This window comes from Orbicella faveolata, unplaced genomic scaffold, assembly GCF_042242905.1.
Source record: "Orbicella faveolata isolate gen_17 unplaced genomic scaffold, um_ofav_v1 contig_14, whole genome shotgun sequence".
NCBI classification, from domain to species: Eukaryota; Metazoa; Cnidaria; class Anthozoa; order Scleractinia; family Merulinidae; genus Orbicella; species Orbicella faveolata.
In genome coordinates, this window is record NW_028301541.1 from 4,218,544 (window position 1) to 4,241,116 (window position 22,573).

The window sequence follows — 22,573 nt, forward strand, 5'->3', positions numbered from 1 at the left end:
AGGAAAATGAATTATCTTAAAGGAGCTACTTCACAGTGTGTTCATCTTGAAAAGTTTAGCCTTAATTTTTCAAGGTCCCCTTTTGTAATCCATTTTAATCTTCTCCATCCTTAACCATCTTTGTTTCTGTATGGTTTATTATTATTATTATCTCTTTGGTGATTTTTATCTTTCTTAGTAAACCAATATTTTCAGGTTTCTTTCAATTTAGGGGTAATTTTGTATGTGGCCAAAATAACTTAAAATGCTGTGACTGGGCTCCTTAAATGTACAGTTTAATGTTCTCTGATGGAGACCTGTAGGCTGACACCTTGAGGAAGGTAAAGTCTGCATACAAGCCAAGTGGCCCATCAGACTGGAGCTTATCCCAGTTTCCGTAACATGAAGTGACTAGGAGTATTTCTACTCCCCCCTGGATGGGATGCTAGTCCATCGCAGGGTTACCCTCGGCAACAAATTTACCAGTACCCATTTGTACACCTGGGTGGGGAGAGACACTGTCAGAATAAACTGTCTTGTCCAAGAACGCAACACAATGTCCCTGATCAATGCAAAGTCAATCAATGTCCACTCGATCCGGAGTCGAGCGCACTAACAATGAGGCCACCGCGCCTCCACTGCCAGTAAGCCACACACAAACAATGTCCTATGAGCAGACACCTCTGGTAATGGAGACACTGGAGTCACAATGAAGGATTTATTTTTTTCATCTTAAGAGATGGAAATAGCAGTGTGGTATTAGACCAAACTTGATTGCCTTTGTGAAGATTGTAATGTTGTGATTAGCCAAGTAGCTGGCTGACTGACTGGTCTAGTCGGTTAACTTTATGACTGAGTTTCCCTACGCTTGAATAACAGACTGACTTCTGTTATATTTAAAAGGTGAAAGACTGACAGCTTGGGTAACAAGCTTGCTGAGTGAAGACTGATCGACCGACCTACCGACTGACCGGATGACTGACCGACTCTCTGTCTGTTTGTTTGTCTGTCTAAAGAAGGTAGTAGTGTGACAGGGGAAAGGAGATCTGTTACACCTGAATCACCGACTGAAGAAGTGAAGGATGCGTAACAAGTGATCTGAAAGATTGACTGTGAGACTGACTTTCTGTCTGTCTGTCTGTCTGTCAGTCTGTCTATATTTATGTCTGTCTAAAGAAGGTAATAGGGTGACAGAGGAGTTCACCCAACTTAGCGACTGAAGAAGTGAAGGATGTGTAAAAGGTGATCTGAAAAGTTGACTGTGAGACTGACTTTCTGTCTGTCTGTCTGATGGATTAAGGTCTGTCTGTTACACCTGTAAGGATCATCCACCGCAGCATGCCCAGCGTGAGAATACAATAAAGAACGAAAAACGAGGAATAAGGTATGTACTGATTGGTTGTGCAAAAAGTTACAAGGAGTTGTTTTTAAATCGACTCGCTCTCAGCTGCGACAAATGGCCCCTCAAGAAAACAGACTGAATGCCCTTGCTCGGTATTTTAAGGTTACAGAATGTGATAGTTCAGGCATCAGATTTGACAAGAATTGCCCTGAAGTTACTTCTTTATTTCTAGCCATATTTGTACCCGTTTCGATGTGGCAAAAAACCCTTCGTTTTCCGCCTTCTTCTTTCCTGTTTGTTTTTTGTTGTTGTTGTTTTTTGGGCGAGGGGAGGGGGGGGGGGGGGGGAGTCACTGTTTTCGCGTGCTACCTTACGTGTTCAAATCTAACCCATTTAAAACTGAGGCAAACTGAAAGTCTGTAATGGAGTATTGAATTTTTTTTATCTTTGACAAAGCCGGAAAACTGAAGAAATAAAGAAAAATCCTTTGTTTATTCCCTACTTTTTTGATCCAAGCTACAAGCAGTTTTTTCTGATTTCTCACCATGTCTCCCCGAGGGTAATTATAATTCGCTGAATACCATGAACATCCACCTCTATCCACTTCGGTGAATAACTGAAATAATTCATGAGAATTTGGATTTGCAAAGTAATTAATTATGCAGGCAATTTTTTATCTCACCATACCTTCCCTCGAACAACGTTGCCGTTGAAGTGGTTCAAGCTATGGATGAAATATCATAAAGCGACGGATTTACAAAGATACCTTCGGCGAGGAACGATAGTTGTAAATTCTACTAGTGGGTAAGTTTGATACCTTTTTGAGCTTTACCCGTCGGAAGAGGGTGAAATTTTGGTCAGCACGTGCAAGGGAGTCAAGCGTTCTTTTCTGTTTCGTTGTAAGGATAAAACTTCCTATCGCAGTTAGTTTTAATATTCGATATTTGCTTATTGCAACAGATAATAGTTTCCAAATTGTTCATTTTCCCGATAGTAAAATTCAAAGTAACGTAAACCGATGAATTTCCATTTCTCTGTCTCGCTTTACATCTTCAAGTATATGTAGACAAGATAAGATAAGATAAGAACTTTATTAACGTGTCGAAGTCGCTAGCATACAATCTATACTAATTGGAGACACCTAACTACGATTACTTATCTAATAATCAATAAAATATGAAATACATGTACTTATGTAAGTGTTTTAAAATATATATATATATATATAACACAAACAATGAGTCATGCAGTAAGATCAAGTGTTAGTTGTTAAATAAAGAACAGTCTTTACAAGTACTGTCCAGCAGGCTAGTGAAATCAACCAATTTGATGCGCTTTTTAAAAGTGTGTAATGATTCAGAAGATCGATTTGTCGAGTTTGGACCAAATGACAGGGCCTAAATAAGTCAGGCTATGTTTGCCATGAGCAACAGTCCGAAATCTGGGTATGGTGAAATCAGAATTTCTAAGGTGATACGGAGAATTGGTAACAACAAATAATTCCGCAATGTAACGAGGCGCCAGATCATTTTTGACTTTATACATTATGATTACAATGGCTTGCAATCGTCGCGTATGAAATGTTGGTAGTTTGCTCTTTGCAAGAGTTCCTCTTACGTCGATTTATTCTCTTTTCTCTTTTCTCGTTTATTTAGATTTTTATTCCTTTACGTACTCAAGGTTTTCTTGGTGTTGCTGGACGACGACCACAATACATAGTCAAGATGAACACATCTTTCTGGTTAGTGTTCTTAGACGTTGTTCTTTTGATCTTATTTTAAAATAATCAAACGAAAAACTTTGAGCCTAATGAAGGATAAATTTCAACTTTGGATCAGTGACTAAGGATTGCTCCAAATTGTAGGACCTGGCTTTTTCGATTGAAATTTCAGTCCTTTCCGAATTCATTTTTTTTCTTGGAAATTCAAAACTATCTTGCTGGTTTTCAAGGCCTTTAGTTCATCAGAATTGAAAGAACAAATAAATTACTCACGGTATGAATATCATCTGATACCAAGTGACCGAATGATTAGATTGTAAAGGAGTAGCTCAACATTTGAGGACAAAATCCTATTTTATTGTTGTAGGAAATCATGCAATTTATTTCGAGTCAGGGTTTGCAGTTTAAGCTCGAGTTTCGAGGTGTAATCAATGGAATCATAAGTTTGCGTTGCAACTTCGAGTTTGAACCAAAAACGTATTCACGTTTCGTAGGGGGTAAATTCATAAAGGGGCAGTGTCACCAAGATTTAGTGCTACTTAAAAATCCAATGACGGTGTTGGTATTAATTGGAAATCCACCAGTAGTTGCCTAACCTTGCTAAATGCACCGTACAAGTCATGAAAGTTGTTTTCAACTGTTGTGGCTACGGACGAGTAGGAAAGAAGTGGTCTAAAACTTGAAAACGTCGGGCCGACGTTTTGAAGTTTGACAATGTTACGTGGAGGAAAATCACTAAAAATCATTGATCTCTTAGCGATTGAATTTTTGCCTTTTTTTGTCGCTTTAAGGTTATTTTGTTGATCAGTGAGTGTATCTTTATAATTTTAGCATAAATTGCACAAAAACCTTAGAAGACCTCTCGTGATACTGCCCCTGGGAGATTAACTTTGTTTTCTATTGAGTTTTATTGTTTTAATTTCAGGAAAACTCACCGAGACAATAAGAAGAGATATGAGGGAAGCATTACATGCAATGAAAAAGATAAATGGATACATTGTAAGTACCTGAACAACTTCTATTCTTATTGATACATTGCGCAGTTGAACCTGCCGTAGGTGATTAGACAATTTGTTAAATCGAAGTTTTAGTTTACGGGTGGCGGTCTTGCTTTTGGCTATAACAATTCACTCAATATTATTTGCTACATTGGAAAACTTTTGTGGTCTAAAACTTTATTTGTCTAATTTCAGGAATACACATCGCAGCAGTGCAAAAGAATAGCAGGACAACATCACAATGGAACAGATAAGAGCCGAAATTGTAAGTACAGCAAACATTTCTGCTCTCATTGATTCAACGTATATTGAAACTCCCATAGTTGATTAGATATTTTGTTAATCTGAAGTTGTAGCTCATTGGAGGCGGTTAAAGTTCTGTCTTCATTGACTAACATTTTCACTCGATATCACTTGCCTATATTGGAAAAAGTTTAAAGTTTAACACTTTGTTTGTCTTAATTTCAGGAATATACATCGTAACAAATGATAAAGAAATATCAGGAGATCATTGATCACAATCGAACAAAGAAGGATAAATTGTAAGAACAACAACTTTACAATTTCTAGCTATGCTTAATGGTTCCTTTTACAGTTTAACTCAGCGGACCAAAGCGGTAGCGTATACATATGCCGAGACGGTTTTGGCATTGCCTAAATTATCAATCAAGATTATTTGGCTACGCTGGAAGAAATGTTTGTGGTGTAAAATTTCTACCGGGGGGTTGTTGAATGGAGGCTCGACTGTATCTTTACCCAAGGCGGGTGTGTGGGGAAGGTAGGGTCGTGCTCGTAATTTTTTCGACGCTGTGTCGTTGTTGATGTTTTTCATTCAGTTGAGAAAATACACATTTTATGGACTAGGAAAATTGTCTGCTTGCCTTAATTTATTACTTCACAAGAAGATGGAAGGAAAAGAGTATTCAAATCATTTTGCAATTTCGAGTTTGAATCAAAAACTTATTCACTTTTCATGGCCGAGGGTCAATTCATTTAGGACAACTTGCAGATTAACTTGGTTTTCAATTGGGCTTCATTGTTTTAATGTCGGGAATACTCATCGTAGCAATACGAAGAAATATCAGGAGCAATGCAATCAAAAAGTTAAAAGGATACATTTTAAGTACCAGAGCAATTTCTATTCTTATTGATTTATTGTGCAGTTGACCTACCGTAGCTACGTGAAGAGACATTTTGTTAAATCGAAGCCATAGTAAATGGGAGGTGGTCTTCTTTTGGCCTTAAAATTTCCCTCGGTTTTATTACATTGGAAATACTTTGTTGTTTAACATTTTCTTTGTCTTAATTTCAGGAACACACATCGTGGCAATGCAAAGAAATATCAGGAGATCATTAAACACGATAATACCAAACAGGATCAATTGTAAGTAGAACAACTTTACAATTTCTAGGTATTCTTATCAATTCATTTTACAGCTGAACTGCGCAGTTTTGCTAAACCAAAGCAGTATGTTATGGAAGGCAGTTTCGTTATTTATTAAAATTATCACTCAAGATTATTTGGCTACGCTGGAAGAAAACTTTGTAGTGTAAAATTTTCACATGGGGGGTGTTTAATGATGTATGTTTACTCAGGGTGGGTGTGTGGGGGAGGGAGAGTGGTACTCATAATTTTCTCGACGCTGTTGGCGTTAAGTTGTTCATTCAGTTGAGAAAATGCACATTTTAAAGACTAGGAAAATTGTCTGCTTGTCTTAATTTATTACTTCACAAGAAGATGGACGGAAAACTGAATTCTATCTCTGAAATCATGAAGCCTTTCAATAGCACAGGGGACCTTTGCGTGTTCGAAAATTTTAAAAAATCCTATTATCATTTTGAATTTAGGTACATAGTTTGAAAGCTTTAAATTGAATTACATTGAAAAGAAATTGTTGACGCAGCTTAATTTCATTAATACTCAAGAACTTTTCTTCTTTGGTTTGCTGGATCGGACTGTTCTTCTTAACGAATTTTTACGTAATCACCAGCCAATCAAAAACGAGTTGTGATAGGTTAAAAACTTTAAGATTGCTCCGGTCAAAGTCGTTTCACTTTAAGGACGATTTTAAAAGCAATTGTCTGACATCCTGGAAAATGTGCAGATATCATCAGATTGTAGACTGAAATTCTGAATAATTACTCTGAATGAAAATTCTTTTCCGATCTTCTTCTATTCAGTCTAGATTACCCATGTTATTTTGAAAAGTTTTATAAGTTTTCAAGTTGAAGATTTTTGTTATATGGGCAATATAAACTAAGATTTTACCAATAAAGCAGAAATTCATTATTTTTCCTCGAAAGTTCTGTAGTGCGGAGATTTTTAAGAATACTCTGTCCAAATTGCGGCCTTCAGAAAGATTTACAAAACGCACATTTTAAAAGTTGTAAAATGATTACTTTACAAGAGAATTTTCTTTCAAGAGTATTTTCAGATTAGTACAGGGAACCTTTGCATTTTCGAAAATTTCAAAAAAGTTCAAAATCACCGTTTTGAATTTAAGTTTATTTAAAACCTATCTTTGGAATTACATTAAAACAAATCGTCTGACGCAGCGACATTTCATCAATACTTGAAAAATCTGAGTTAGGAACTCTTTCAAACCATTTTTTTGTTGGTTTGTCGGACTGCTCTTGTCAACGGAATTTGTACGTAATCACCAGCCAATCCAAATCGTTTGTTTCAACGGCGAACGGACATTCTGTTCTAACATGGTTGGTCTGATCACGAACTAATTCAGAGTTTTTGTTTCACAATCGAGTTGTGATCGGTTAAAAACTTTAAGGTGGCTCTGGTCGAAGTCGTTTCTCTCCAAGGACGATTTTAAAAGTAATTGTCTGACATCTTGTAAAATGTCTTGCTAGATATCATTATTTTGCAGATTGAAAATCTAAATGATTCTGTTCATATTTTTTTCTGCTTTTCTGCGTTCAGTCTTAGAGTTCCATGTTGTTTTGAAAAGGTCTGTAAGTTTTCAAGTTAAAGCTTTTTGTTATATGTGCAACATAAACTCGCATTTGGCCAAGCTAGCAGAAATACACTAGTTTTCATTAAAAGTTTTGTTGTGCAGAGATTTTTAAGAATACTCTATTCAAATTCCAGCCTGCAGAAAAGGTTTACAAAATGCACACTTCAGGGACTAGGAAAATTGTCTGCTTGTCTCCAAATTATTACTTCACAAGAAGAAGGGACTGAAAGGGTATTTTCACCCTGTTATCCTGTATTCTTCAGATTAGCACAGGGGACCTCTGCATTCCCACAATTTCCTAAAATTTCAAAATTGAAATTTTGAATTTCGGCTAATTTGAAATCTATCATTTGAATTGTATTAATTGGAAATGAAGTGTCTGACGCAGCTCAATTTCATTATAATTTGAAACTATTGCAAACAAACTTAATTTTAGTGGCTTTTTTTCAATTTTTGCTCTTGATCTGAGCAATCATGTTGTAACAGTGTGAATGTTCCGCATTGAAACAGACAATTTTGATTGGTTGTTGATTACTTTCACAAACGAGTGACCGACACTTCAGATTTGTTTTGTTGTAAACTTGGAAGTTATTTTTGTAAGGGATCTCATAGTTTGTTTTGGCGTTGTTGTTAAGAGAATTATTTATGCCCCTGGTTGAAAAAAATCTTTTGCCGCTGGGTAACGAGAATTATAAAGTAATAAACAAAAGTACAAAATTATTACAATATTGTTACTATTGTGACTTGAAATTTCTGTTCGTTCAGGAATCGAAATTATTTTATAGGTGGGGTTTGAAATCATTCTTGTCACTGGAATGGTCTTTTCATTCCGTGTTCAAGAATTATCATTTTTTCTCGCTGTACCGTGCGCTGGGTTCAGGTGATTGTGGTGCATGTTTTTTTTATTTTTTGTTAGTGTGCCGGACTGCTCTTATCAACTACATTTGTACGTGATCACTAGCCGATCACGATCGTCTGTTCCAACGGCAAACAGTCACCCTGCTTCAATATGGTTGGTCTGATTACAAACTAATTCAGAATTTTGTTCCAAAGTCGAGTTTTGATTGGTTAAAAACTTTAAGGTAGCTCCGGTCGAAGTCATCGCACTTTAAGGGCGATTTTAAAAGCCATTGTCTGACATCTTGTGAAATGTCTTGTCAGATACCATCAGTTTGCAGACTGGAATCCTAATAATTACGTTTAACAAAAATTATTTTCCAATGTGTTCTGTTCAGTCTAGATTACCCATTTTATTTTGAAAAGGTTCGGAAGTTTTCAGGTTAAAGGTTTTTGTTCTATGTGCAACCTTAACTAAAATTTGAACAAGCTGGCATAAATACGCTAGTTTTCCATGAAATTTTTGTTGTTCAGAGATTTGTAATTTAGAATACTATGCAGAAAAGGGTGACATAATGCCCATTTAAGGAGTAGCAAAATTGTCTGCTTGTCTTCAAATTATTACTTTACAAGAAGAGAGGACGGACAGAGTATTTTCTCACTGTTATGCGAAAGTCTTTAGCTTACTACATGGGAGAGGGGGGGGGGTTGGAACCTTTGAATTTTCGAAAATTTCAAAATTGTCATTTTCATTGAATTTAGGTTAATTTGAAACCTTTTCTGTGAATGATATTGAAATAAATTGTTTGAGGCAGCACTGTTTCAATTTCTTTTATACTTGAAAAATCGGCCCAAATTTCTTCTTAGTTTTTTCCATTCTGAGCTAGGCACTATTTCAAACAAAATTCATTTTCGTGTCTTTTATTTTTTTGTTCGTGATCAGACCAATTATGTTGTAGCAGTGTGAATGTTTCCATTGGAACAGACAATTTTGATTGGCCGCTGATTATATTCACTTTTACAGTGGAGTAAATGAGCTACTGACACTTGTCATGCACTCAATTGGCTTTAGATTTGTTTTGCTGTTGTTGAAAGAATTGTTTGTGGCCCTGGCTAAAAATTATTTTTGTCACTGGGCTAAGAGTAGTATGGAGTAGTATACCCGGGGTAATAAAATTATTAAAATACTTGCCGTACCGTTAAGAACTGCTGACTCAAAATTTTCTGTTCGCAGAGGATTGGAAATTATTTTATCGCTGAGGTTCGAAATTGGTTTTGTCACTGGAATGAACTTTTCAGTCCGTGTTTGAAATTATCATTTACTGTATTCAAATTCTGGCTTGCAGAAACGGTTGACAAAATGCTCATTTTTAGGACTAAAAGATTGCTTGTCTTCACATTATTACTTTTCAAGTAGAGGGGATGGAAAGAGTATTTTGTCCCTGTTATCCTGAAGTCTTCAGATTAGTACAGAGTACTTTTGCATTTTCGAACATTTCCCAAATTTTCATATGAATGATATTGAATACAAATTGTCTGAGGCAGCCCAATTTCATTCTGACCTAGGAAGAATTTTTTAAAAAATTCATCTTTGTGCCTGGGGTGGTGTCTGATATCGTTCCTGATTTTTCTTTCTTAAATCATTACAGGATCATTCATAGAACTATAGAGGGATACGTTTTTTGTAATATTGCATCCTTATTTTTCAATAACAAGTCAGGCCAATTTTAGACTCCATTTGAAGATGAAATTGGATGATCATTTAATGGTTTTTTCCAAGACGTTAGCTTGGTGGCAAGTTTTGCTCTACAGATTTTGCTTAGAAAACGTGATGAGTTATTATTTTTTCTGAAAGTTATAGACGTTTTTCAGTATTGTTTGTCGAAGAAGATTTCATTTCTCTAAAAAGTACACTAATATTTTGGATTCCTCTACAAAAATTGCGCCTGGTTTCCTGTTAAACTTCTTGGATGGAAAATAAATTCATTTCCATTACTGATCGTGTTCTACTGTAGTAAGTATTTTTAAAGCAAAGTAATGCCAGAGTGATATTTTAAGTGTTCTGTTGGAGAATAATAATTTTTTGTGATAGTTTTGGTGCCGTAAATAAAGGACCTAGATTCGATCGAAATTGTTACTTTCAGCTAAGAAATGAGTTGAAACTTCTACTGATAGCTAGGACCCTAGAACTCTCATGCAGACATAGCAGATACCTTATCGTTTTTGGAATATTACCAAATGTAGTTTGGTGATGGTCATAAAGAATGCTTAAACAAAAACTGTAAGAAATTTATCTGTGGAAATAAAATATTCATCAGACTACAGAATTGGTCGCCAAGGCAACTTGATTGATGGTCACAAGTTTGCAATTCGTGAACTTCTCAGGGTAGTAAATTTGAGACCACGTAAGACAAAATGTTTTTTTTACAATGCACCTTTTTCTATCGAACAAAACCTAGAAAATCGCCAGAAAGTAGGTTTATTTTTTGAAATACAGTAATTCTGTTTATCTTAATTCACATGAAATTCGCAATTTACGAATCAAAATAGTGATATTGATTTGATTGTACGAGCACATCAGAAAGAGGAGATATAACAGGGAAATTGTTAAAGAAATGCCATCAAAAATAAAACTCGTAACCAGTCAAACTTCTCAAGCGATGAGAACTGAAAGAATACAACAAGGCTGACGAGACGTGGTTTATAAAAGTGGTACAATAAATGAAGCATTTTTTCCGACACAAGAATTAAAGGAGATTTTGTCATCGATGTTGTATAGTATTGTCTAGTTTTTTACACGATGAATGTTATGACGGTTTCTCAGTGTTTTAAGATAGAAACAGCATGGCTAAGAAGAAGAAAGATTGTTTGTCCTAAACTCAAAATGACGATTAGTGGGTTGTTTAAATATTTCTTTGATTGTAACTGAAAGATGTCGTGTTGAGTATAAACAGTCATACAGAAAAGATTTTCTGTTAATTTTCTCGCAGCAAAAGCTGAAGGTATTTTTTAGTAGAACCAGTTTTCCAAGATCAACATAGAATTTTACTTTTTTATTTTCATTGTGTTGTAAAGCTGCCAGGTGTTATATTATTTTCTCGATCTACCTCGAAATTCTCATAACAGACATGAAAAGAGACTGTGTAAAGAGAGTTCATATTTCATCTTCAGATTACATGTTTTTGTGAGTTCGTGATCGGTCTGTTTCTATTGTATTTCTTTTTTAAACAGTAGATAAAATTTTGAACTTAACGCAATCTATTTTTTTGTCACACTGGAACGAGAACAGTTTAGTTGTTGTGGCTGACTTACGTTTACGATTTTGTAGAAATTTGGTTTAATCCGAACATTTTAAGATAATGGTTTCAAATTGTTAACGGGGTTGAGATTGGTGGAGCTTTTTCCTTGATTAGACTATTGGGTAACAGTATCGGAAAGGAAAACGCTTTTGTTTAAATACTGGAAATGAAGTTTTCTTTTTCGTGGTTGTATTGTTGAAGTTGCTGTGAAAATGCAAAGGTCTTTCTCAAGTTGTGTATGTGATTTTCTCGGTTAATCCTGGTTTAAATGTATTTATCTTTTGGTTTCTATTGGTGTATTGTTTGCTTTTATTTTATTTAAACTTTGAGTTAGTAACTACTTTGGATTTTTCGTGTTAGGTTTTCAAGAAATGGAAATCTGAACAATTTAGTAGCCCTAAGATTTTTTTTCTGGTTTATTTTTCCAGAAAAATATATCTTAGGGCTTCTTAAATTGTACAGATTTCTGTTTCTTTAAAAATTAGAAGGAAAAAAAAATTCTGTCGACGGGGCCTCTCGGCCCACTGTGGTTGCGAACTCACAGCTTAAATGAAACGACGGCAGGGGATAGCGGCCGTCGACGCCAACGGGTGTGCATTACCACAAGACCACGTTGACGATTTAAGAAATATAGGGTAAAATTAACGTAGAAGTAGGTTCGCTGTCATTGTTCCGTGAAACAATTGAATTACAAATTCTTTTGATATTGTAATTAGTAACATACTCAAGAGATTGTGCATTGTATTTACTGTGTCGTTGTTTTGTTTTCAGATTGGCCGTGGATTAAACAGTTTATTTGCAATAGCATTAACGGAGCTGAAGAAACTTTGGGTTTTTTGTTGAGATATTTCTAAGTGTTGTATAAAAATGCTAAGAATTGAGTGATTAAGTTTTTGAGGTTGCATGAAAAAAATTGTGTTTGCCTAGAATGTGTAATGCGTTTAGTTTTTCGAGCGAAGTAAGCGTGTTTGTCCAATGTTTGTATCTGCTATCAGATTTGTGAGTGTAAGTAAGTGTAAAAGTGTATGTGAAAAAGATTTGGTAAGTGTGTATCTACTATTTGAAAAAAATTTTCTCTGTGTGGATCTAGTATTTGAAGAAATTTCTAAGTGTAAAAGTGTATGAGGAAAAATTTTGCATCTACTATTTGAAAAAAAATTTCTAAGTGTAAAAGTGTATGAGAAAAAATTTTGTAAGTGTAAAAGTGTATGAGAAAAAATTTTTTATGTAGTATTTGAAAAAAATTTGTAAGTGTAAAAGTATATGAGAAGAAATTTTCCATCTGCTGTTTGAAAAAAAATTTGTAAGTGTATGAGAAAAAATTTTGTATGTACTATTTGAAAATAATTTTCTAAGTGTGTATGTACTATGTGCAAAAATTTTCTAAGTGTGTATCTAGTATGAGAAAAAATTTTCTCTGTGTGGATCTAGTATTTGAAGAAATTTCTAAGTGTAAAAGTGTATGAGAACAAATTTTCTATGTACTATTTGAAAAAATTTTGTAAGTGTAAAGGTGTATGAGAAAAAATTTTCTATGTACTATTTGAAAAAATTTTCCAAGTGTAAAAGTGTATGAGAAAAAATTTTGTAAGTGTAAAAGTGTATGAGAAAAAATTTTCTAAGTGTAAAAGTGTATGAGAAAAAATTTTCTAAGTGTAAAAGTGTATGAGAAAAAATTTTCTATGTACTATTTGAAAAAATTTTCTAAGTGTAAAAGTGTATGAGAACAAATTTTCTATCTACTATTTGAAAAAATTTTGTAAGTGTAAAAGTGTATGAGAAAAAACTTTGTAAGTGTAAAAGTGTATGAGAAAAAATTTTGTAAGTGTAAAAGTGTATGAGAAAAAATTTTCTAAGTGTAAAAGTGTATGAGAAAAAATTTTCTATGTACTATTTGAAAAAATTTTCTAAGTGTAAAAGTGTATGAGAACAAATTTTCTATGTACTATTTGAAAAAATTTTGTAAGTGTAAAAGTGTATGAGAAAAAATTTTCTAAGTGTAAAAGTGTATGAGAAAAAATTTTCTATGTACTATTTGAAAAAATTTTCTAAGTGTAAAAGTGTATGAGAACAAATTTTCTATCTACTATTTGAAAAAATTTTGTAAGTGTAAAAGTGTATGAGAAAAAATTTTGTAAGTGTAAAAGTGTATGAGAAAAAATTTTCTATGTACTATTTGAAAAAATTTCTAAGTGTAAAAGTGTATGAGAACAAATTTTCTATCTACTATTTGAAAAAATTTTGTAAGTGTAAAAGTGTATGAGAACAAATTTTCCATCTGCTATTTGAAAAAAATTTCTAAGTGTAAAAGTGTATGAAGAAAAATTTCTAGGTGTGTATCTACTATTTGAAAAAATTTTCTAAAAGTGTAAATGTGTATGAGAAAAATTTTTTTAAGTGTGTATGTACTATTTGAAAAAATTTTCCAAGTGTGCATGTACTACTTGAAAAAATCTTGTAAGTGTAAAAACGAACAGCGACTTCTACCACCGTTGAGTGCGAAGACAAGCTTCTACTCCATCTAACATAACGCAAGCAAAACCAAATCAATGTACAATACAATAATTTAGAGCGAACGTCATATTAGACTGAGCAATGTGTCGTAACAGCTTGTTTTCTCACGCGCGTGTGACAGTGAGCCGCATAACAGGCGATTTGTTTCAAAGCCTTTAATAAATTCAAATCAGTAAATAGTGTTCTTCTCTTTCTCTGTTCTTGAAGTTCCAATCCTGCAATAAAGTAAAAACATATCAGCTACAGACCGGTAATAACGTACACGTTAAACTACAGTGTAAAAATATATTTGAGAACACGAAATAAAATTTATATATGCTACAGACCGGTAATAACGTACACGTAAAACTACACAGTGTAAAAATATATTTTGAGAACACGAAATAAAATTTATATGGTAATTTTGTTTGCACGCTTTTTCTGGTCCCTTGTGTATAAATAAAGACTGAATTTTGAATACTAATGAGTATTCTGCCCATGTTTTCCTTAAATTATAGCTCCGAACCTATTTATATTAAATATTGGCCAAAATTTATCCAACGTCACTGTGGCCTCGCGGTGTAACGCGCGCCCTCTGGCGTCGACGGCCTCTCCCTCGCCGTCGCTTTCTTTAAGTTGTTTCTTAACAACTTCCACAGCAAGGGGCTTGAGGCCCCGCCAGACCAGTTCTTTTTTCCTTTTTCTTTTTAAAGCAGCAAAATTCTGTAAAATTTTAGAAGCCCAGAGATGCATTTTTCTTTTCTTAGCAAAAGAAAAAATCTTTTACCAGAAAGAAAAATACACCCCTGAGCTCCTAAAATTTCACATAATTTTGCTTCTTTAAAATCAAAAAGAAAAAAAAAATTGGTTCGGCAGAGCTCCAGCCTCTTGCAGGAAGTTGCTAAGAAAAACCTCAAAGAAATTGATGGCTAAGGAGAAGTCGTAAACGACAAAGAGTGCACATTACACCGCGAGGCCACAAGTCAAGAAAAAAACAAACGAACAACTTCGATAACGGTTGTGAGAGACATGAAGATTATACCGAAAATGCGTCCGATATTTTTTTCACAATGTCTTTATTGCGATCTTTTGTTTAAAATGTAGTGTTTGATCAAGTTTTCACTCCTTAGAATTTGAATTTAACAAAAAAAGCCCTCACAAAAGTGAACTAAAATGTCTTCAGAAAAAAGGAAAAAAAGATTTCACCGAACCAGACAGCTATTTCGTGGCTATTTCGAGGCGTTTTCGAGTTCTTATCAAGATCCTTTCCTTCGATTATAATTGAATTAAGTCATCTTTTGCGTGATAATATCATAGTACGTAAAATAGTATTTCACATTGTAATGGAGCAGAAATTTTGTTGTCGCTTACTCACAAAATAGTTATAACAAAAAAAGCAGAACATTCTCGTTGAGAAATCGTCAAAAGGTTTAAGTTGATCAAGGTCAACACACAAGCTCTCCTCTCTAGTATCCATACATTTCTTACTCAAAGGGTTGAGATTTTGCCAAGTATCAAGTCAATTCGTTTCAGTCTGCTGGTTAGTTCACTTAATTCTCACAAGCATGTTTGGTTTTACTGATGTTTCAAGAAAAAATTATATTTTGTCACTATTGATTACTACTGACCACTAGTCTGACGGTTTGAACAATGTTGACGTATTTTCAAGAACACATTTCCTGAAGAAGTTTCGTTTGTAAGTTCTAAATCATCAAATTGGACCATATTGACTACAAAATTTAAAAACGGTTTTATTTTTTTCAAATCAGCAAAACGGAAACATTGTATGTAAATTTAATCAAGAAAATTCTACGTTGTAAAAAAGTAACATAGCTTAGAGATTTACTTAATTTAGTAAAGAATCTGAGCCTAGCTGAGCTCACCTTATTGGAGAAAACAAAGTCATGCCATACAGAGAGAGAATAATTTTTTAAAAAAAGCTCAATTCAGTAACAATATGACAAGCTTTCCACCAAATTTTACTGTTTTAAGAAGCTCAGTGCGAGGTGATGCCAACAACTGAAGAATCATTGATATATAGTTTTAACTTAGCTTTTCAAAACTGAACTATTGTGCACAATACAAATACGAACAATGTAACGTCAGAAACTCACGTGAATGAAAATGTTCGATCTTTTGGCGTAAAAAACAGGTGATAAATGCACGATCAACTGGATCAAAGTTAACAAAAAATCTGAGCAGGTATGCCCTGAAAACATTCAAGAATTCAATCGGAATGATGTAAAACACGTCTCTTTATGCACTCCGTAATTTGTTTGTTTTCCTTTTCCCCTCTACTTCAAATGATTTCCTTACTACTCCGATCAGCTGTTATATCGTTCGTTGAACTGAACGTTTCGAAAATTAAGTCTTGTTGCTTTTAAGCAAAATAAAGTACAATCCACCATATCTAAATGACTTGGGATAAAAGCTTAACAATTCTGAAATGATTCCAAAAGTTTATTCAAAGTAAGAAATGCAATTTTACTTACAAAACTGTTTCTAAAGATTTGTGCTTAGATACGTGTTACGTGACAAAATTTGGACCAAACTATTCCGAACAAAACTGTATGAAGGTTTCACCCTTCGTTGAAAAAGTTTCATTACGAGTACTCAAAAACGTTCGATGCTTATTTAAAAGTTATTTTTGAAATGAAAAGTCTGTCTTTGTTGAAAAAGTTTCATTTTGAATTAAAAGAAGGTCCATGTTTAGATGAAAAAGATCTCTTAAGCAAAAAAATTATTTTCCTTAGAAAAATTTCAATTCTAGTTATAAAAATTCCTTGTTCAGTTAATTGAAAAAGGTTTTTTGGCTTAGCAAATTTCATTTTCGACAGAACGAGTTCCATGCTCGCTTAAAGAGGATCCCTTCGAGTTGAAAAGAGTGTTTTTGCTGAGAAAAGTTCCATCTTCGATGAGTTGCATGGATCTCTCGAGTTGAATAAGGTCTTTATGGCTCGAAAAGTTTCATATTGATTTAAAAAGTTCCATGAATTTAAAACATATTTCTGCGTAGAAAACATTAATTTTTAGTTGACGAAGTTCAATTCCCACTAAAAAAGTATCTCTTTGGAGTGGAAAAAAGTATTTTTGCTCACAAAACGTTCAGTTTCAGCTGATAAAGTTCGATGACTACTTAAAAAGGATTTCTTTTGAGTTGAAAAGCCCCTCTTTTTCTTTGTAAAAGTTTCATCTTTACTTTGAGCTGAAAATATTCATGTTCAGTTAAAAAGGATGTCCTTGAATTTAAAAATTATTTCTGAGTAGAAAATGTTCATTTTCAGTTGAAAAACTTCCATGTTCACTTAAAAGTGATCTCTTTTGAGTAGAAAAAACTGGTTTTTGCTTAGAAAAGTATAATCTTCAGTTGAAAAAAGTTTCATGCTTGCTTAAAAAACCACTTTCGAGTATTTTTGCTTTAGTTTCATCTTCAGTTGAAAAAAATACTTGTTTAAAAGAATCTCTTTCTAGTCGAAAAAAGTACTTTTGCATTGAAAAATTTCATTTTCAATTAAAAAGTTCCATATATTCTAAAAAAATCTCTTTTGAGTCGAAAAAAGTATTTTTGCTTAAAAAGTTTCATTTTCAGTTGAAGAAAATCTATGCTCATTTAAAAGGATCTGTCAAGTTAAAGAAGTCTTTTTCTTCGGTAAAGTTTCATTTTGAGTTAAATTTTCAATTGAAAAAGTTCCGTGCATGCTTCAAAGGACCTCTTTTGAGTTGAAAAATTATTTTTGCTTGGAAACGTTTCATTTTCAATGGAAAAAAATCCATGTTCACTACTTCAAAAGGATCTTTATTGAGTGGAAAAAGTAATTTGCTTAAAAAAGTTTCATCCTCAGTTGAAAAAATTCCATGCTTGCTTTAAAGATTTCTTTTGAATTGAAAAAAGTATGTTTGCTTGGAACATTTTCACTCTAGTTGACCTCTTTTGGGAGGATAAAAGTATATCCGCTTTGAAAAAATTCATCTTCTGTTGAAAAATTTCAATGCTTGCTTAAAAGATTTCTTTTGAGTTTGAAAAACGTTTTTCGAGTGAAAAAGTATTTCCGCTTATAATAGCTTCTTTTCCAGCTGAAAAAAATCATGCTTGCTTAAAAAGATCTCTTTTGAGTGGAAAAAAGTGAGGATCTCTTTCACGTTGAAAAGTCTTTTTCTTTGGACAAGTTTCATTTTGAGGTAAAATGTCCATGTTCAGTTCATAAGGATCTCCTTCGAGTTACAAGTATTTTTGCTTAGAAAAACTTCATGTTCAGTTGCCATGCTTGCTTAGCCAGTTGAAGAAAGTATTATCTTTGGGAAAGTTACATTTTTAGTTAGACATACATTTTCAATTAAAAAGGATCGCCTTCGAAGTGAAAAAGTAATTTTGCTTGAAAAAGTTTCATTTTCCATTGAAAACGTTCCCTGCTCACTAAAAGGGCATCTCTTTCGAGTCGAAAAAGTACGTTCTCAACAATGTTTCATCTTCAGTTGAAGAAAATTCATGCTCCCTTAAAAGGACCTCTTTTGAGTTGAAAAAACTTTTTTTCTTTGGCGAAGTTTCATTTTGAGTTAAAAAGTTCCATGTTCAGTTCCAAAGGATCTGCTTAAAATTGAAGAAGCACTTTTGCTTTGGGTCAAAAAGGTATATTTGCTTTGAAAATTTTCATCTTCAGTTGAGAAAGTTCCATGCTTGCTTAAAAGTATCTCTTTTTAGTTGTTTTTCTTCAGGAAAGCTTCATCTTGAGCTAAAAAGGTCCATGTTTAGTTAAAAGGATCTCCTATGAATTTAAATAAAGTACTTTTGCTTGAAAACCTTTTATTTTCAGCTGAAAAATTTCTATCCTCTCTAAAAAAGATCTCTTTTGAATGGAAAACAGTAATTGTGCTTAGGAAAGTTTCATCTTCAGTTAAAAAGTGCCAAAAACGTTCAAAACGATCTCTCTTGAACTGAAAAAAGTCTGTTTCTTTACAAAAGATTCATTTTGAGCTAAAAAGGTCCATTTTCAATTAAAAAGGTACTCCTTTGAGTTAAAAGAAAGTATTTTTGCTTATAAAAAACTTCATTTTCAGTTGCCATGCTTGCTTAGCGAGTTGAAGAAAGTATGTTTCGTTTGTAAAGTTGCATTTTGAGTTATACATACATTTTCAATTAAAAAGGATCGCCTTCGAAGTGAAAAAGTAATTTTGCTCGAAAAAGTTTCATTTTCCATTGAAAACGTTCCCTGCTCACTAAAAGGGCATCTCTTTCGAGTCGAAAAAGTACGTTCTCAACAATGTTTCATCTTCAGTTGAAGAAAATTCATGCTCCCTTAAAAGGACCTCTTTTGAGTTGAAAAAACTTTTTTTCTTTGGAGAAGTTTCATTTTGAGTTAAAAAGTTCCATGTTCAGTTCCAAAGGATCTGCTTAAAATTGAAGAAGCACTTTTGCTTTGGGTCAAAAAAGTATATTTGCTTGAAAATTTTCATCTTCCGTAGAAAACGTTCCATGCTTGCTTAAAAGCATCTCTTTTGAGTTGAAAGCGGTTTTTTCTTTAGGAGAGTTTCATCTTGAGCTACAAAAAGGTCCATGTTTAGTTAAAAGGATCTCCTATGAATTTAAATACAAGTAATTTTGCTTGTAAATTTTCCATTTTCAGCTGAAAAAGTTTGATCCTTTTTGAAAAGGATCTCTTTTAAATGGCAAAAAGTAATTTGGTTTAGAAAAGTTTGATCTTCAGTTAAAAAGTTCCATAAACGCTTGAAAAGATCTCTTTTGAGCTGAAAAAAGTGTGTTTCTTTACAAAAGATTCATTTTGAGCTAAAAAGTAGCATGCTCAGTTAATGAAGTACTTTTCCTCGGAAGTGTTTTATTTTTAGCTGAAAGAGTTCTATGTTTTCTTAAAAAGGATTTCTTTTAGTCGAAACAACTTTTTAAAATTTTCATGAAAAGACTCTCGAGTTGGAAGAGTTCCATGCTTGATAAAAAATATTTGTGTTGAGTTAAAAAAAGTCTTTCTTTGGAAAAGTTTTATTTTAGAGTGGAAAAAGAAAGCATTTTACCTTGCAAAAGTTTTATTTTTAACTGAAAGAGTACCGTGCTTATTTAAAAAGAATTTCTTGTGACACGAAAAAAAGTCTTTTTTCTCTTGGAAAATTTTCATTTGGAGTTGAAGAAGTTTCATTTTAATTGAAACAATTCCATGCACTTCCATGTCACTTTTCTATTTAGACTTCCACTTTGGGATGTAAAAGTTTGAAGTTTGGTTTAAAGCCATTTTAAGTTCTACTGCAATACACCTAACTTTAGCTGAAGATGTCTGAAGATGCCAAAACACATTTAAACTGGCCAAAAGTTCCAATTTATTTAAAACGCCATTTTGTAGAATTGAAAAAAGTTTTATTTAAATTGAAAAAGTTCATTGTCACTTGAAAAAGGCTCTAGTTTGGATTTCATAGTTTCATTTTCAAATGCAAAGATCTACTCATGAGTTATAACCACTCCTTATCAGTTATGAAAATACTACTTGTTAAAAAGGTTTGAATTTTGCTCTAAACGTCCTCTTACGAGGTAAAAAAAATTCTTTATTTTTGAGCTACAAGTGACTACATCGTGAGACAAACGATAATACATTTTATCATTAAAATGTTTTGTCTTATATCAATTAGTCTATTTTGTCAGTTCGAATTTTTTTACGCTGACGTTTTCAGTCAAAAAAGTAAAGGTTTGTCATTAACACAAAGCTTCAGATCACTCTAGAAATCATGAAAAATTAACACTGTCGTTTTTCTTTTTGGTATATCTAGACAATTCATATTGACGTTTGGCGAGGAAAAGTAGCCGTCAGATTTTACAATTACCATGAATACACAATTTGGTCATGTTAATCTGTTGCTTTGCAGAGGGCAGTGTCAAAATTTACCAAAATGTTTGATGCGTGCCCGTTCGCGTAGATTGATTACACCCCCCTCAAAAAAAAAATGAGGTAGTTACATTTTGCCATCTTCCTTTGCTTGCACCTTACGTTTTCGCTTCCCAAATATTGTTTCCATCCTTGCAATCCTGCAAATTGAACCAAAAATGCGTTCATCAATAAACGTTGTTTCACGTTAACAAGAAAGAACAACGTGAAACACAGAGGCTGACCACTATAAGGAGTTTGGTCAAACTTGTTATCTTAAGGATAATCGTAAGTGTTTGAAGAGAGCAGGTGATGGAAAATGTTTTCTCAGTAAGAAATTCAGATTGTACAACATTTTGAGGAACTTGTTCGTTATGTTTTTTTTTTCTTGGCTCGCGTTGTACGATTTTTTCTCTCCCTTTTGTTGAGTAGGATTATTTTTGGCAGTTGTCACCCCGTTGTCACCCCGTTGTCACCCCGTTGTCACCCTAGAAAATAAATTTGTTCACACCAATTAAAAACACACAACGTGAAGTCAGCTTAACTTACATTTTCCTGTCTTTTTTGGTTTCCTCCTTGTGTTTGTCTCTGCGAATCTTGCTCCACGTTCCAGCTATCCTGTAATATAGAAACACCATTCAATCGATATATATTCAACACGAACATGTTGCATGTTTTGCTAGCCTCGTTACACCCAGTTTTAAACTGGATAGTTTTTTCCAATCACTATAAGTAATGGCTAGTTTCTAACAGAGTTAATTTTGCAAAAGCTTGAGATGGCTAAAATAACAAAATTCTAAGTCAGCCGTACTTACATTTAGATTGCTTTCTTTTTTGTTCCTGCCAACGCTTAACACCCACTTCGATTCTACAATTCTGCAGATTAAAAAAACAATCAATGCTTTATCACCAAGCTTTTCTGGCAAGACCAATTTATCAACAAGATGATTTAAATGAAGCTTACGTCACAGAGGGCTTCCAATAACCTCGAGAACTTCTTAAGCTACGCACGGTGGTAGAGCAGGTGGCATCAGAAAACTGAAAAACCAACAGGGAAAATTGGGTTTGTGGACAAAGATGTTACTCAGTAAAGTTTCAAAACGTTTCCACCTCCAGATTAAAAGACCAAATATTGTTCTTTACCGAGGCTAAAGTGATTGAAAACAAGCATATCTAAATTTTACAGGAGTTAACAACAGTGAGCAGTCGAAGGTAGCACTAGAAGGCTAACATTCGTTTAAAGCGCGAGAACACAAAAATATGTCGCAAAAATATTCAAAATTCTTTCTAACTAACTTGAAAAGATTTTTAAAGAAAGATTTTTAAACATTTTTAAAGTTCACGGTAATCTTACCAGCGTGTCGAGCGTAGCGTGTTAAGTATCTGCAGTAAACTGTGTGGAATAAAACAGAAAGAGTAATAAAATCTCGACCATAAAATTCATCTGAAGAGTTGTTCCTACAACATTGTGGTACCTTCGAGAACGTAAGAGCGCTGTTCAGCAACGCTTCTTCGCCTTACCTGAAGTGAAGACATCTCTGTTCTGCTAAACGTCTAAAATTTCGCCATGTTCTGTTTCTTCAACTGAAGTCGAGCGTTCTTGAACCTTGAATTTAACTTTGTACCCTTTTGGAAGTCATTTTCAGGCAGGAACAAGCGAAAAGAGTTGAATTTCTGCTTGAAGAAGCGAGGCCAAGCACGTCCACGACCACATGTCACACTGAATTAGGGTGTGATGCAAATATGAATGTATGATTAATTTTATGATAATCTTTTTTGGGGTGTCCACGCCTTTGATTTATTCAATTCTAATCCGTTTGGTCTGACCGAGTTTTATGTAATTTTTAAAAAAATTCGATCGATCTCTTTCGTATCAAAATTTAAACTGTCAATTTAGTATATTCCAAACAATAAACGTGGATAGAATTTGTGTAGGAAGAGAATCTGAGTCAGTTGTAGATGTGTCAAGGGGCATTAGGCGGGGGAAGGGGGATTGGATGGGGCTCCCTTTCAAAATTGCCAAAACTCACCAATCACCTCATCCTCGGAGATCCAGAGGCAGCTACCCGGGGG

The 22,573-nt window shown here is 33.8% G+C and overlaps 2 long non-coding RNA genes across 2 annotated transcripts; one reads left to right on the top strand and one right to left on the bottom strand.

Moving 5' to 3' along the window:
• The first annotated feature begins 185 nt into the window (after positions 1 to 185).
• On the top strand, positions 186 to 12,417 carry LOC110050243 (uncharacterized). The gene is made up of 7 exons (XR_016206320.1): positions 186 to 2,125; positions 2,977 to 3,062; positions 3,967 to 4,040; positions 4,235 to 4,304; positions 4,508 to 4,581; positions 5,352 to 5,423; positions 11,916 to 12,417. It is a non-coding gene; the product is annotated as an uncharacterized LOC110050243 (long non-coding RNA).
• Positions 12,418 to 13,798: 1,381 nt separating this feature from the next.
• LOC149113680 (uncharacterized) lies at positions 13,799 to 21,898 on the bottom strand. The gene is made up of 6 exons (XR_016206321.1): positions 21,855 to 21,898; positions 21,465 to 21,538; positions 21,316 to 21,376; positions 21,050 to 21,118; positions 20,593 to 20,661; positions 13,799 to 13,873 (listed from the first exon to the last, which is right to left on the bottom strand). It is a non-coding gene; the product is annotated as an uncharacterized LOC149113680 (long non-coding RNA).
• Positions 21,899 to 22,573: the final 675 nt, after the last annotated feature.